Source organism: Mauremys reevesii, linkage group 2 (genome assembly GCF_016161935.1).
Source record: "Mauremys reevesii isolate NIE-2019 linkage group 2, ASM1616193v1, whole genome shotgun sequence".
Classification (NCBI taxonomy): domain Eukaryota; kingdom Metazoa; phylum Chordata; order Testudines; family Geoemydidae; genus Mauremys; species Mauremys reevesii.
The window spans coordinates 116369964-116385464 of record NC_052624.1 but is presented as its reverse complement, the minus strand read 5'-3'; the positions used below and the strand labels follow the sequence as shown (position 1 = coordinate 116385464).

The 15501-nt window shown below is 47.5% G+C and overlaps 2 protein-coding genes and 1 long non-coding RNA gene across 11 annotated transcripts in view; 1 reads left to right on the top strand and 2 right to left on the bottom strand.

The window, feature by feature from the left end:
* Positions 1–1768, bottom strand: part of MSANTD3 (Myb/SANT DNA binding domain containing 3) — a 28538-nt gene extending 26770 nt beyond the window's left edge. For 2 of the 6 annotated variants that reach the window (XM_039521776.1, XM_039521774.1), the window contains exons 1-2: positions 1574–1768; positions 1356–1431 (exon numbers count right to left, since the gene is read on the bottom strand). The gene's annotated coding sequence lies outside the window, so the exon portion shown is untranslated. The other 4 variants (XM_039521777.1, XM_039521775.1, XM_039521778.1 and 1 more) reach the window with 3 other exon arrangements.
* A 7806-nt stretch (positions 1769–9574) lies between these two features.
* LOC120396978 lies at positions 9575–15447 on the bottom strand. 2 transcript variants are annotated; one of them, XR_005593595.1, is made up of 3 exons: positions 15304–15447; positions 10263–10455; positions 9575–10038 (listed from the first exon to the last, which is right to left on the bottom strand). It is a non-coding gene; the product is annotated as an uncharacterized LOC120396978 (long non-coding RNA). The 2 variants fall into 2 exon arrangements; XR_005593594.1 differs by having other exon boundaries at positions 10319–10455.
* The window catches only part of LOC120396977, a 77262-nt gene continuing 76545 nt past the window's right edge, over positions 14785–15501 (top strand). For all 3 annotated transcript variants that reach the window (XM_039522284.1, XM_039522286.1, XM_039522285.1), the window contains exon 1: positions 14785–14961. The gene's annotated coding sequence lies outside the window, so the exon portion shown is untranslated. The remainder of the gene's footprint in view (positions 14962–15501) is intronic.

Genomic DNA, 15501 nt, shown 5'->3' with positions numbered 1-15501 from the left:
TCTCACACTCTTACCTGTTCCCATACAAATTCCTTTTGCAGTCACAACCATGTGCAGTAGATAATTTCAGTATGCCCAACATTCTATGTTGGCATAGGGCATAAACAATACATACTTTGCATTAAAAAAATTAGTGGATTAAAAGTTACATACTGTGCAAACTGAAACCATTATTACTTTCAAATACTAAAGTATTTTCATTCTACCTTATCTTGGAAAGCATACTTCCATGAGGACTAAATGTTCATTTATATTTGGCTGGTTTTGAGTTATTTACTGGCAAAAGTAGGTTGGGAGAATTATATTTTAAAAAGCTACACACAGAGAAAGAACAAAGCAGGTATGTATTATTTTATACACACATAACTCCAACATCTGCATCAATTTGATGTGTACCTTTACAAAAATTACTTTCAAGTGGAGCCCAAGGATGGACAATTTCAACTTCAAAAGACACATTTCTGAGAGAAGATAGAATTAGAATGGAAATCCCTATCCAACCCTATCTTTAGTTTTCATTAATCACAAACATTATTCTATATATGGATATCATCTGCTATTTAACTGAAGCCATTGGGCGGGGGGGGGAGGTTGAATTCATTTAACAACACATAGCAGCATTACAGACAGTAATAGTTGAGCAGAAAAATGAAGAATAATTTATCCAATTTAAGTTAAAGGAAAAAATGAGAGCAGATAATATAATGATCAGAATTAGAAGTTGGTCATGACACCATGGCAGGGCAAGGGCAAAATTGCATGGGATTTCTAATGACCCAAAGCAGTCAGGACATTAGGTTTACAGCTCATTCAAATATTGGAACTTCCAACAGCCCAGTGTCCCACTTTCCTACAGCATCTAGGTTTTCCTCAGTGGTCTCCCATCCATGTATCACCTAGGGCTGACTCTGTCTAGCTTGAGATGTAATAAGATCATAGTGCGGCTGCAAGCATGGTTTCTCTAAAAGCAGATTTTTCACTATGTGAATTCACAGTTGTCTTTAAATACTTGGTAATTAAATATACATTATTAATCATAATGAGAGGTATACATAAACTATAATATTAATATTAAAAATTGTTTTTTAAAAATTCTTTTCTAATCCTGTTTTAATACAATGTGTTAATAGTTACTGTGGGTTGTTAGATAAAAAGACAGGCAATTAATTAGTTACAGTCCATAAAACTGTTTGTAGTCCGGTACTAGCAAAATAAAATTTTAAAGCAACCCAACCTATTAGTTATGGAGGACATCAAAAGCAGTTTGTGTAAGGCAAGAGGTAACAGATACAGGTTATTATTTCTAATGTTTTCCTGGAATCTCCTTTCAAAATAGACAGAAATATGAATCCTACCAGGCTTTCATGCATCAGGACATCTCAAGCATTAAGAGCCTGTTCTTATTTCCTTGCTGTTTCCTTCTTTCCTCTTCTAGTTAAATGAAACAGAGAACAGATTCTAGCCTGACAAAGAAGAATGCACCACCCAATGCATACAGACAGGCTGCAGCTGATACACAAATAACAGCAACATAAACCATGGCAGAAATAATTTAAAATGTTCATGTTATTACCCCAAGTCCCAGGAAGGCCTCGCTCTGTTGTATGTGTAAAAATAACCCCACCCTTAGATACCAAAGCACAGCCCAAATGATTTCTCTGTACTCTTAACAAAGCACTACGATTACCAATCTAATCCCCTCCCCCTACTCCGTTACTGTGTCGGGGCTGGGCCTTTTTCCTTCTTTAACTCCCTACCGGCAGGTCAGACACCACTCCTTCAGCTCCTACCAAACTCCGATCTGGATTTTCCTGCCCTTCCGAGTGATATAAAATGAAAGGAATCCATTTCATGCATGTTACAGTCGAGGAATATCCCAAGTGGATGAGTGGATGGATGTTATTTTCAATTATTTATTTTATGGGATTTGACCACCTGTATCCCACATGCCAATTTTTAGACTTGATCAAGAGGGAGAATTTGGTTTGATGTAGGAAAAATAAAAATAAAGCATCAGGTTCCCCTACAAAGTTCTAAAATATCAGGTGCAATAACCTGCATTTTAGAAGAGTCTCAAAGATAACCTGCTGAGAATGAAAAACCAGGCTTGTGACATTTTTAGTAGATGAAGAAGACCTGAAAGATTTCACTTTCCTGGCTTTTACCACTACCTTCCTCTTCTCCACCTCCCCGAAATTCTGGGCTGCTGAGCCTGGAAGACCGAAGAACTTGCAAAATCACAAGAAGAGTGAAAGCTAAGGGAGAAGAAGTGTTTTTAGTCAATCTGTTTAGAATGATTTGTTTTTAACTATCTCAGTTTCAGCGTTGACTGCTCCCCCCCGACCATCTTTCTGGTCTTCCTTGAAGGTACTCTCTCAAGTTTTCTAGCTCCCAGCCATTACCCCTCTTTGGAGGATGACACCCGTGTCGCTCTCCCTACAGAGGGAGAATTTAGGCTTATAGTCCCTATACACTTCACTGTGGTTTCCCCAGCATCCAGCACCAGTGGTTAACCTTTCGCCAGGAGCTATTACAATTACCAACCAGCCTTCACAAAGCAAACTGCTCTTATTCATAGAATAAAAGCATTACAGAGAAGACACAGAGAAGACAATAAAAACCTATCCTCATTCTAATAGCGTTGTGACGTTATTGACATAATCTGTAACTGTATAGATCATTGTTGCGACCACTGTTATATATTTGCAGCAAATATTGCATAAAGGTTAAGTTGTCGTGTAAGGGGTCTATGGAGAGGTTATGGTTGGCTGGTTATGATTATGCTGTCTATATGTGTGTATCATTTTTGTAGTTGAAGTTATGAATATTGCTTTATACTGTCTGTATTTCAAACTTGTGCTATGCTTCTGGGTGACACCACAGACAAGTTGGTGTCAGCTCTGCGTAGCCTGCTTGATGGCCCATTAAGGATGATCAGCTATACAACTGACCCATTGAGAGAAAGACAGATACACCTTGTGACTCAGCAAAGTATGCAGGGACTTGCCCATGTGACTCCAAACTCCATTTTGCTGTAATTTTCCACAGTAAGAACAAAGAGGTGTTCTTACACCTGGAAAAGACTATAAAAGGCTGATGCCTCATCTCCATCTTGTCTTCAATCCTGCTTCTTACCTCTGGAGTGACTTTACTACAAATAGAAGCTCTACACAAAGGACTGATGACCCATCCCGGCTGTGGATGTACTCCAGAGACTTGATTTGAACCTGCAGTTTATTCTATCACTGCTACAAGCCTGAACCAGGAACTTTGCCATTACTATATGTAATTGATTCCATTTAACCAATTCTAGCTCTCATCTATAGCTTTTTCCTTTTATGAATAAACCTTTAGATTCTAAAGGATTGGCAACAGCGTGATTTGTGGGTAAGATCTGATTTGTATATTGACCTGGGTCTGGGGCTTGGTCCTTTGGGATCAGGGGAACCTTATTTCTTTTACTGGGGTATTGGTTTTCATAACCATCCATCCCCATAACAAGTGGCACTGGTGGTGATACTGGGAAACTGGAGTGTCTATGGGAATTGCTTGTGTGACTTGTGGTTAGCCAGTGGGGTAAAACTGAAATCTTCTCTGTTTGGCTGGTTTGGTTTGCCTTGATGTGCATAGAAACCCCAGTCTTGGGCTGTAACTGCCCTGCTTTAAGCAATTTGTCCTGAATTGGCACTCTCAGTCAGGTCCACCAGAACCAGCATCATTACAAGCATACTAGAGGTATCCCAAATTCTGATTGCATCAGGATATCTGGACAGCTGGCCAAGATGCAAGCTGGATCCATTTCATGCATATTACAAGGCAGGCACAGGCTAGAACAATCTATCAGAACTATCAGGCAACTAGCACTCTCCCCTTGAGGTCATCTGGTTAGACCCTTGTTTGTGGATCAGCTGGACCTTGGATAATTAGCATGGCCCTATTTTAGGAATCACAGGTGATTACCTCAGAAAACTTATCAGGGCTCTGAACATTCAGGCCCAGAGATGACTCATCAGTCTCAGAACACTCATCACAATTAGGTGTCAGTCTTTCAAACTCACTACTGGCTGTGCTCTCTTGGCTACAAGTGTGTGTAAGTTTTTCAACTGAACATGAACCCCAACTGGACAATTCAGCGGTTTCTTTATTCAGCTCAGGCCTTTGATATCCAATTTCCAGGAACAGGTAATCACCAGTTAATGGCTCTCTCCTCAAGGCATAGCTTTAAAAGGCTGGTTTTTGCATAACCAGAGTTGTAACATTTTCATTAATCACTCCCTACGGATTCCCCTACTTAACACTTATCATCCCAAAAGTCCATGCCTGTCTGGCACATCTCAATATAGTCTTTTGAACTCCTTACACCTCCCGGGACTCACATCTACCACATTAACATCTACTTAACTTCTACACACAAGTTTCAATGGTTTAACTGAAGATGTGATTTTAAACTAAGGGCTTAGCTACACTTGCGAGTTACAACGCAATAAAGGAGCTCTGGGTGCACTAGCTCACTTCCCATCCACACTGGCAAGGCACGTAGAGCGCTCTGACTCTGCGGCTACAGCGCTGCTGGTACTCCACCTCAGTGAGAGAAATAACATTTGCTGTGCCTTGGCTACAACGCCCAGGCGCCAGTGTGAATGAGGTGTTGCATTACTGCACTCTGATTGGCCTCCGGAAATGCCCTATAATCCCCTTAAGTCAAGTGGCCACTCTTCTCATTGTCTTGAACTCCTGTAGGAATGCGGAAATGCCCTTTCAAAGCTCTGTTTCTGAAAGCTGGCATGCAAGCTGTTACTGTGGAATGCTATGTGTGTGAGAGAGAGGTGGGGGAGAGGTCTGCTGCTGTCTGAACTTACAAGACAGCATGCTGACATGCTCTCAGCCTCCCAAAAACCCACTCTCTCGCCCCCACATACACACAACACACTCCCTGTCACATTCCACCCCCTCCCATTTTAAAAGCACGTTGCAGTCACTTGCATGCTGGGATAGCACTCCCAAAGCCACTGCAAATGTGGCCATGCCACTGTGCTTCAAGCAGTCAGTATGGACAGATGGCAGCGCTTTCCCCACTGCACTCTATGAAGGCTGGTTTAACTCAAAGCGCTCTACATCTGCAAGTGTAGCCATGCCCTAATTTTGCTAACTTCGTGCAATTTTGGTGGATATTCTTAAAGTGATTTAAATCTGGTTTATAGCAATTTAGCATGTCCATACACAGGTTTGCTTTGGTCTAAAATGGTGCCAATTTGTGGCTAGACAAGCCCTTAACGTTGGGAGAAAGAAAACCTTTGTTAAAGATTCCCCACTTTCAATTAAGAGCTAAACATCTACATCATCTGAGACTCACGAACTGATTCTCCAACAAACTCATGGAAGATCAGACGGAGGCCGTGTCTACACTTCAGAGTTAAGTTGACTTAAGTAATGTCGATGATTAAAAAAAAAAGTTGTAATTATATCACTTGTGCATGTTAACACAATACTCTTTGTGGCACCAGAGTGCATCCGTTGTTGGTGCTCTAGCACCAACAGAGAAAGCAGTGCACCGTGGGTAGCTATCCCACTGTACAAATCACCATCTTCTCCAGATAGGAGTTCTGGGAATGGATCACAGTGAATCACGGGGCGAGGCTCATAATCCCCATGATGCAGTTTTCTCCATCCCATAACTCCAAGGGCTTCTAACTGTGTTTCACGCCATTTTTCAGCTGCTCCTGAAAACTGTGTGCCCACCATCTCTGCCTGAAAGCATGGATCTTGCACTGCTTGCCAGTCTTGTGATAAGCATTATGAACATAACACAGCTGATCCTGCAGTATTTCATGACCTGTGAATCTGAACAGGAATCAGTGCTGCCTGTGCCCTGCTGTGTGCCATGGAAAGAAACAATTCAAGATTGATGCTGACATTCACAAAACAGATGCACATGGTGGACCGTCACTATTGGGCTCAGGAAACAAGCACTGAGTGATGGGATCAGCTTATGATGCCAGTACGGGATGACAAGCAGCGGCTGCAGAACTTTCCTATGCACAAAGCCATCTTCCTTGTGTAAAGGAACTGTTGGCCCCTTACTAAAACTCGGTGGGTTTTTTTTTGGTTGGGAAGCTCCCAGTACCAAAAGAAAGGGGGAAGGTCAATGGGAAATCAGGACCCTGAGACTGACAGTCCCCCAGGGGCAATGGAGAGAGGCCAATGCTCCACGTCAGCCTGACTGACAGAGCGGGCAGGCTATGAGGGAGTCAGGAGGCCAGGAGGTTCCCGTCCTCCATGTGAGCTGGAGAGCTGCCTGGAACAGAGTTGAGCTGAGGTATGGAGAGAGAAGGAGCCTGTGCTGAGCTAGGGAGCAGAGCGACAGCAGCAGCCCAGAGAGCAGACCTGTGCTGGGAGGAAAACAGCAGCAACCAGAGCCAGAGGGGCCAGAAAAGCAACCCAGGGAGCTGGAGGCAAAGCAGCAGCAGCAGTGCTAAGGCAGGCTGGAACTGGAGCAAAGTGGATCTGGAATTGAGGCAGAGTGGTGGGGCTGGAGCAGTCTGGAGCCGGGCGTGGTGAGCAGCTGGAGAGAGTGAGCAGGACCCTGGGCAGTGGGCCCAGCACAGGGAGGGGAATCGTAAGCCCAATGGAGGAGGGAGGGGCTGACCCTGGAAGAAGGGTTCTGCCACCTAGAGCCTGAGGCCACCACCAGAGCAAGTGTCTGACCCAGAGCATCCCTGCAGCACAGCCAGGGCCTGAGAAGGAGGCCTGGGACTTGTGAGGAACAGACTGAACTTCCCTTACATTCCAGAGACGCCGGTTGTGACGTCCCACAGAGCCGGGTTATGTGTTTTCCTTTAACCTTCTCCTTATTTTTTTAATTGGTTGCTGTTTAATAAAGTGTATTTGCTTTGAACTGTATGTAATAATCAGTGAGTCAAGGAAGTGTCCAGTGCAGAGAGAGCACCCCGAAGTGGGGACACCCAAGCCCCTGCCCTAAGTGACCATGACAAGGTTGGGAGTCAAGCCCCACAGCAATCCTGGGCCCAGCCTTGTTGGGTTATGAGGACTCTGCCACCCAGAAGAGCGGAAGGGAAGTCCTCGAGGTCAGGCCATTTAATCACTCAGGTAACTGGGAGATTGGACACAGTCAGTACAGAGAGAGCAGGAGATAGAGCCCAGGTTTCTGATATGACAAAGCCAAGTCTCAGCCAGTGTGTCATGCTGCCTTTCAGCAGGAATGGTCCAAACTATGTACTTAACTATGCTGTCTCTAACCACTAGACCACACTTTGCACCCAGAGTCATGAGCATAACCCAGGAATCCTAACAGCCAACATTCCTCTGGTGTCTCACAGAGTTGTGTGTCCCACTGGCAAAGTGTGTGCTGTGTCTTCCTCTATGGCCGGATAACATCAATTCACCAGCCATTGCTCCTATGGCTAAACTGGAGGTGGTCTATGCGGTAGATCTACAGGTCCTGCACTCAAACTCTGGGTAAAGAGAGTGGGAGCAAGGACTCAGATTCTTTCACTAGCCCATTTCACTGAGGTAGTGTATAAGCCAGGAAGTTCCCCACAATAGCAGGACCATTCCCCTACTTACACTTGAACTGTGTGCAGAGTTCGCCCTTGCTCTGTAGCACAAGTACACCAAAATGAAACAGCCCTAATGGTACAAAAGTGAGTGGCAATCACTTTGTGGAAGCTGGCAACTACCAGACTGCTAGTGGTGGGGGTTGCGGTGATGCAAGTGTACCAGGCCATTAATCACCTCCTGCTGTAAAAGAATGTGATTCTAAGAAACGTGCAGGAAATAGTGGATAGCTTTGCAGCAATAAGATTTCAATAACATAAGAACGGCCATACTGGGTTAGACCAAAGGTCCATCCACCAGCCCAGTATCCTGTCTACTGACAGTGGCCAGTGCCAGATACCCCAGAAGGAGTGAACCTAACAGGTAATGATCAAGTGATCTCTCTCCTGCCATCCATCTCCACCCTCTGACAAACAGAGGCTAGGGACACCATTCCTTACCCATCCTGGCTAATAGCCATTAATGGACTTAACCTCCATGAATTTATCTAGTTCTCTTTTAAACCCTGATATAGTCCTAGCCTTCACAAACTCCGCAGGCAAGGAGTTCCACAGGTTGACTGTGAGCTGTGTGAAGAACTTCCTTTTATTTGTTTTAAACCTGCTGCCCATTAATTTAATTTGGTGGCCCCTAGTTCTTATATTATAGGAACAAGTAAATAACTTTTCCTTATTCGCTGCACACTGCATGGATGTCTTCAGAGAACTATCCATGATGACTCCAAGATCTCTTTCCTGATTAATTGTAGCTAAATTACCCCCCATCATATTGTATGTATAGTTGAATATTTTTTCCAATGTGCATTACTTTACATTTATCTACATTAAATTTAATTTGCCATTTTGTTGCCCAATCACTTCGTTTTGTGAGATCTTTTTGAAGTTCTTCACAGTCTGCTTTGGTCTTAACTATCTTGAGCAATTTAGTATCATCTGCAAACTTTGCCACCTCACTGTTTACCCCTTTCTCCAGATCATTTATGAATAAATTGAATGGGATTGGTCCTAGGACTGACCCTTGGGGAACACCACTAGTTACCCCTCTCCATTCTGAAAATTTACCATTTATTCCTACCCTTTGTTCCCTGTCTTTTAACCAGTTCTCAATCCATGAAAGGACCTTCCCTCTTGTCCCATGACAACTTAATTTACGTAAGAGCCTTTGGTGAGGGTGGGGCGATGAATGTCACGCATATCCCAATTTTGGCCCCAGACCATCTTGTGACGGAGTACATCAACAGAAAAGGCTATTTCTCTATGACATCTCAGGTGCTGGTGGATCACCAGGGTCGTTTCACTGACATCAGTGTGATGGTCAGGGAAGGTGCATGACACATGCATCTTCAGGAACACTGGCTTGTATAAAAAGCTGCATGCAGGGACTTTCTTTCCAGACCAAAAGTGGAAATGCCCACAGTGATCCTGGGAGACCCTCACCTACCCCTTACTCCCGTGGCTCATGACGCCATACACCAGAAACCTTGACAGCAGCAAGGAGCACTTCAACAACAGACTCAGCAGGTGCAGAATGACCACAGAATGTGCATTTGGAAGATTAAAGGTTCACTGGCATTGCCTTTTTGGCAGATTAGACCTCAGTGAGGAAAATATTCCCTTGGTCATAGCAGCCTGTTGTGGTCTGCATAATATTTGTGAGTAAATGAGGAAAAGTTTCCCCAGGGGTGGATCATTTAGGTAGATAGCCTGGTAGCTGATTTTGAGCAGCCAGACACCAGGGCTATTAGAGGGGCTGAATGGGTGTTATATGAAGCAGCATTTTGATAATGAGCCCCAGTAATTAGTCTTTCTGTAATGAACTGAGCCAGGCATTATTTACTTGCCACCATGGATGGCCCCTGTAATAATTCCTGCCTGAGCGTTAACTGTAGCCTGCAAATATGCTGATTGCCACTGTGTACGAATTTCTGTTTCATCCACCTCTGTAGGTCACAAATAAAGAATCATTGTCTTTGTAAGACAACATTTTTATTAAACAGCAATACACAGATGAACATTTCTTACAAGGGACACAAGGATCTCACAGCTGCATGTCAGTCCAGCTGTCATTATAGAAAATGTCCCTAGGGTTGGAGTGCAAGGAGTACTGCGAAGGACTGGGAGCATGAGAGGAATGAGGGAGGGAGGCAAGGAAGGCAGTTCTGTATGGGCTGTAGGAGGAGTTGAGCACACATGTGTTCTGCCTGCAGCACAGTCAGGGACCACAGCATCTCTGTTTGGTCCTGCATAAGCTTTATTAACCTGCTCCTGAGCCTGTCTCCTCTCCTGGCTATCCATTTCTAGTTTCTCGTTTATGGGGTCTCTCTCCACACTCTGTGCTTGCTCTTGGCCTGATCTGAAGAGTGCAGCAATTCATGAAACATGTCCTCCTTACTCCTCCTCAATTGCCTCCTTATCTGATGGAGGCACTCCACCAGCATGTAGGAGCTGGCCCTCCAGGGCACATCTGCAGAAGCAAAAGAAACAATATACAGAATCAGTATTGTGTGTGCATTCATAAAATGTCTTGAATCATAAAAGTTATGCACCTCTTTCTCACTTTCCCTTGGCAAGCATGCGGCATGGCCAGAGCACTAAATACAGTTAGTTTGGCCTGGGGGGAGTGGGAGTGGGGATTGCAAAATGGAACCAAGGGTCTCGGTGATTTGAGAAGGGGATCAATACAAGCACCTGGGGACATTATTCTGAATTCTAGCACCATTTTCCACAGGTGGCGGTGATCAAACTTGAAATCACACTACTGAGGGTAACTGAAGATCCAAGGATGCATCTCCTGCATGTGTGTGGCTTCAGATCAGGTCTATATGCTGTGTGCTGCTTTGGTTCCTCCAGAAGTAATTGCTGATTGGCATGGCAAAGTTTCCTACAATGGGGAAGAAAGAAAGCAGCTCTGTGAAGGAACCTTTGGCAGAGGATTGCAGACTATTTGCAAGAAAGTTTCCTAGAGATTTCTATGGAGAATTCCTGGGAGATCTTGGTGTACATTAACAAACTTTTCCGCTGGGCCCCCAATGTGTACTGCACAGAGGAATGCGAAGCAGATGCAAACATTACCTAGTGTTGTTAATGTAGATCCATTGTCCCACGTGCACCATGTAACAAAGTAAAGGATACCTCTACCTCACGTAACTATGCAGTATCAAAGCAAAATGAGTACTTAATGGAGCTCCCCTCTCCTGCTTCTGGCATGCCAGAGATGGACTGCTGGGACTGGCTAGACACCTCCAGAGTCAAGAGATCCTGGCTTGCCATGCCACCAAATGAGCCTGTCACCTGTCCTACATCCTCTTCCAACTCGACCTCATTGTCCACCACGTCGTCCTTGAGATTGACACTGCTGGCTGTTGCCTTCAGTCCCCCTGAAGTATCCATGGGGCTTTTGGTAGTGGAGGTGGGGTCATCACCAAGCATATCATGCAGCTCCTTGTAGAAGCGGCATGTTTTTGGTATCACACCAGAGTGATGGTTGGCTTCCCTTGCCTTCTGGTACACCTGCCTCAGCTCTGTGATCTTAGCACAGCACTGCTGCATCCCTTTCATGTCCCTTCTCATCCATACCATGAGCAATCAGCTTGTAGGTGTCAAAGTTCCTACAGTTGGATAGGCACTGTGTCATAAACATACAGCTAAGGGTAGCGTCATATGGTGTCATAACTATAAAGGGAAGGGTAACACCCTTCCTGTATACAATACTATAAAATCCCTCCTGACCAGAGGCACCAAAATCCTTTTACCTGTGTAACCCTTCTGCCCCTCTGAGTTGGCAGCAATAAGGGCCGGGTTCAGTATCCAGGGGTTCCGTTTCAATAATGCAATGCAAAACCGGCTCGAGCCCCCACCCAGAGACCTGGGACAATTACATACCCCCCCCTCCCCGTGCGCCTATAGGAGGCAATACTTCTCCTCTCGCAAGCACAGAGTCTGAGTGTAGCAAAATCCTTTTAATAAAGAAGGGAAACAATGTGGCATCATATTGGGGAAACACCACAAACAGGATTCATAACATAAACCATGAGAAAAAGATCCACCAAATAAGTTTTGGCAATGTCATTTTCCCCTTAGGGTCTTAAGTTCAATCACCCCAAAGTCCAGCAACCCAAAAGTCTCTGTCCCTGATCAGTGCCGCCCCAGAGTTCAAAAGTTTATCTGCAGAGTTTCACCCCCACCTCAGCCTGGGTGGAAATGGTGGGGGAACACAGGGGGCTAAGGGGCACCTTATATGGGCCGGGGGCCAACTGCCTCTCCATGGAGTTCTGCTGCAGCCTTCACCACGACCGGCTTCACTCCACCAGCTGCGCCGCTCCTCCCATCCCTGCAAACCACGCCACTCCGTCGCTCCAACCATGCTGCAAACTGCTCTGCTCTGCCAGCCGCTTAGTGATAGATCTTCAGGCTCCCCCACTAGCTAACAAAGCACTCAGTGATCTCAGCTCAGTAAGTTTAGCTCTTTTAGTGATTTCAGCTTCTAGTAGGGGAGCCCCAGTGCTGGTGCACCACTGGCCCAAAGTGAATTCAGCTCAGCAGCCTCTAGATGGGCTCCTAATGGAATCAAAATTAGCTCTGCTTTTCAACAGTGGAGAGAAGAGGAGGTGCAATTGGTGTTCCAGGCCCTCAAAGGGGGCCCATACCATCAGGTACACACACCAGTCCCCAACCTCTCTCCATTTACTGGGTTTTGGCACCCATGTCTCTTGTCTAGTGAGTGCTACTTAATTGACTGTCATAAAGCAGTCTCATAGTTCCTCATTCACATAATCAGGGTGACAACAGTTTATTCCTCCTGCCCCAATAACAAAGAAATTGGGGATCCCAGAGCTGTCAAAATAACCATCCCAGGCTGCCGTGGGCTATGCTAAGCGGTGTGGGTGTGCAAATGCAAACACCTGAAATTCCTTTCCACACTCCCCATAATTCACCACCAGATGTCAGAGTAGCACTCATCCTGATTCCACCTGTAAAGGGTTAAGAAGCTCAGATAACCTGGTTGGCACCTGACTAAAGACCAATAAGGGGAGAAGATTGGCATGGCAAAGTTTCCTACAATGGGGAAGAAAGAAAGCAGCTCTGCAAAGAAAGCATCCTAAAAACCCAAGGGTCTGGCCTGTGCTCACCTTGGTTACTCTCAAGCCTCCCCAGGAAAGGGGGTGTAGGGGCTTGGGGGGATATTTTGGGGAAACAGGAACTCCAAGTAGTTCTTTTCCTAAATCTCTGTCTAACTCACTTGGTGGTGGCAACATACCATCTAAGGGCCCAAAAAAAAATAATTGTGCCTTGAATAAGTTTTTAACCTAAGCTGGTAAAAATAAGCTTAGGGGGTCTTTCATGCAGGTCCCCACATCTGTACCTTAAAGTTTAGAGTGGGAAGGAAACCCTAACACACTGTGACTTCATAGCCTCCTCTCCCCACACCCAACAGATCCAGCAACTCCGGTGTACTCTATGCGGAAGCCTATTTGCTGCGGAAAGTCAGCATGGTCAACTGAGAAGATGTGATGTGACCTGTGCACACTAAGCATACAGGAAGTGGAATTTCAAAAATTCCCAGGGCTTTAAGAGGGTAGGAGTGTCTATCTGTGTACCTGGATGCAGGGCAGCAGAGTAGAAACTGCTTAACAGAGTGGTCATGATGGGCACTGTGGGACACCTCCTGGAGGCGACATAAGCAAACACAATGTCTACACTGGCACTGTGTACAGGGGCGGCTCTAGAAATCCGGCTGCCCCAAGCAGCGCGGAGCGCTGCGCCGCCCTTCCCCGGTCCCGCGGCGGGTCCCGTCTTCCCGCGGCTCCGGTGGAGCTCCCGCCGGCATGCCTGCGGCAGGTCCACGGAGCCGGGACGAAGCGGACCTGCGCAGGCATGCCTGCGGGAGCTCAACCGGGCAGCGGGAAGACGGGACCCGCCGCAGCCATGCCTGCGGCAGGTCCGCTCATCCCGGGCTCCGGTGGACCTGCCGCAGGCATGCCGGCGGGAGCTCCACCGGAGCCAAATGCCGCCCCCCCGGGAAACGGCCGCCCCAAGCGCCTGCTTGGTGCGCTGGGGTCTAGAGCCGCCCCTGACTGTGTAGCTCTAACTTTGTTGCAAAAAGCTCTATGTCGCTTGCCAAAGTGGTTTTATTTTGTTGGTGTAGCAAAAGAATTACATCAGTGGGAGGACCATTGTTGTTGACAAAACAATGAAGGTGTACACACAAAACTTGACTTTTATTGACAAAACTGTCTAGTGTAGGCAAGGCCTTAACTTAAATATAGGATATTGCTAAGGTAAAAACAAGCAGGAAAATAACAACTGCAGTAAGGATAATTACAATAATGACAAAACCCCAAACATTTTATACATCATAACAAAGAAAAACTGGCACCATAAAATCATTTAAAAATAAAGATTTTGTGCCAAAATATCTTATTTATATAGAATTCAGAACCAATGGCAAACTGTAATCTAATGAAAGCCCAATGAATGCCAACAAAACTAACAGTTTCCAAACCACATTCACATATTTTTGATCAGATGCAGACATAGCAAACATAAAACCATATAAAAACCCAGCCTCAGGACTGAAACAATATATTTGCTGGAGTGCGCTGTAACCGCTATAGTTCAGGTTGCTGGAGGGTGCCCGATCCAATCCACGTCCAGTTGCTCATAACCAGTATTGCCAACCCCAAGCATTCAAAAACCACGAACGCGACATCCCAAAATTGTGCGACCCGCTAAAAAATCATGTTTTAAACATGCTCCACGTGGGGGTCTTTTCATCGGCCGCCCGGTTTGTGCCCCTTTGGGGTTGGCATGTTCAGTGTTTTCTCTGCAGCCACCGGGGCTAGAGGAGTCCGGGATGCCCGCAGGCGGGGGGCGGGGGTGTCTCCTCGCCAGGAGCCGGACTTTTAAGAAAAGCGCCACAAACGCGCCGGCTAAGCGGCGCTGAATCCCGCCCCTGGGCGCCCAGCTCCCGGCGAGGCGGGCTTGGCGACGCTGCGCGGCCTGGTTTCCCTGCAGCGCCAGGCTCCGCGGGCACCGCCGCCCCCAGCGAGGTGTTGCGGGCGGGGGCAGCTGCCAGCAGCCCCAGGAGATGCCCCCGACGCTCGGTAACCGCAACCAGCCGCGCGGCGCGCCCGGCCCCTACGCTTGGCCGGCCGCCCCGCCCCACTCGAGCGGCGAGGCGGGCACGCGCCCGGCCCGGCCCGGCAACGGGCGCAGCGCGAGGAGAGGATCCGATTCCCCCCGCAGGGCGACTCCGGTCCGGAGTTTCCATCCCACATCCCCAGGCCCGACCCCGTCACGCAGCACGCAGGGGCCGGGGCGCATGCGCCCTGGAGTTCTCTCGCTCACGGCGGTGGCGGCGGCCCGAAGAGCCGGAGCTGGGCGCGGGGTGAGTGGCGGGGCTCGGCGGCAGACACGGCGCTCGGGGCCGGCTGAGGAAGCGCCTGGGCGGGATGGGGACCGCCTCCGCCCCCCCCCCCCCCGCCCTTCGAACAGGAGAAGCCGCCCCGGCCGGGCCCGTCTCCGTGCTCGCGGCCGTTGGGAGAGCGGCGCCGGGCTCGCCTCCTGCCGCGCGCGGAGCTCGGGGTCGGGAGCGCGGCAGCGATTAGGCAGCGGAGGCTCCTGCTGCTGCGGGTCCTGGCGCGCTGCCCGGGGACCCCCGCGGAGCCTGTAGCTAAGGCGGGAAGAGACGATGCGCCCCGGGGGGCGCTGTCTCGCGCTCCCCCCTCACCTGAGATCGCCTGGGGTCAGCGATGTCTGCGGCGGGGGGGCTGGTAGCTTTGAGGGGGCGACCAGCCCGACTCAGCCTGGCTGTTTCGGATGCCCGATGACAGTTTAACCGTTGATGCTGCTGGTGGAAATGTGTCATAGGAAGTTCTGCACAATCTGCAGCGAGTGACAGTTTATATTGGTGCCACTTACTTTGATG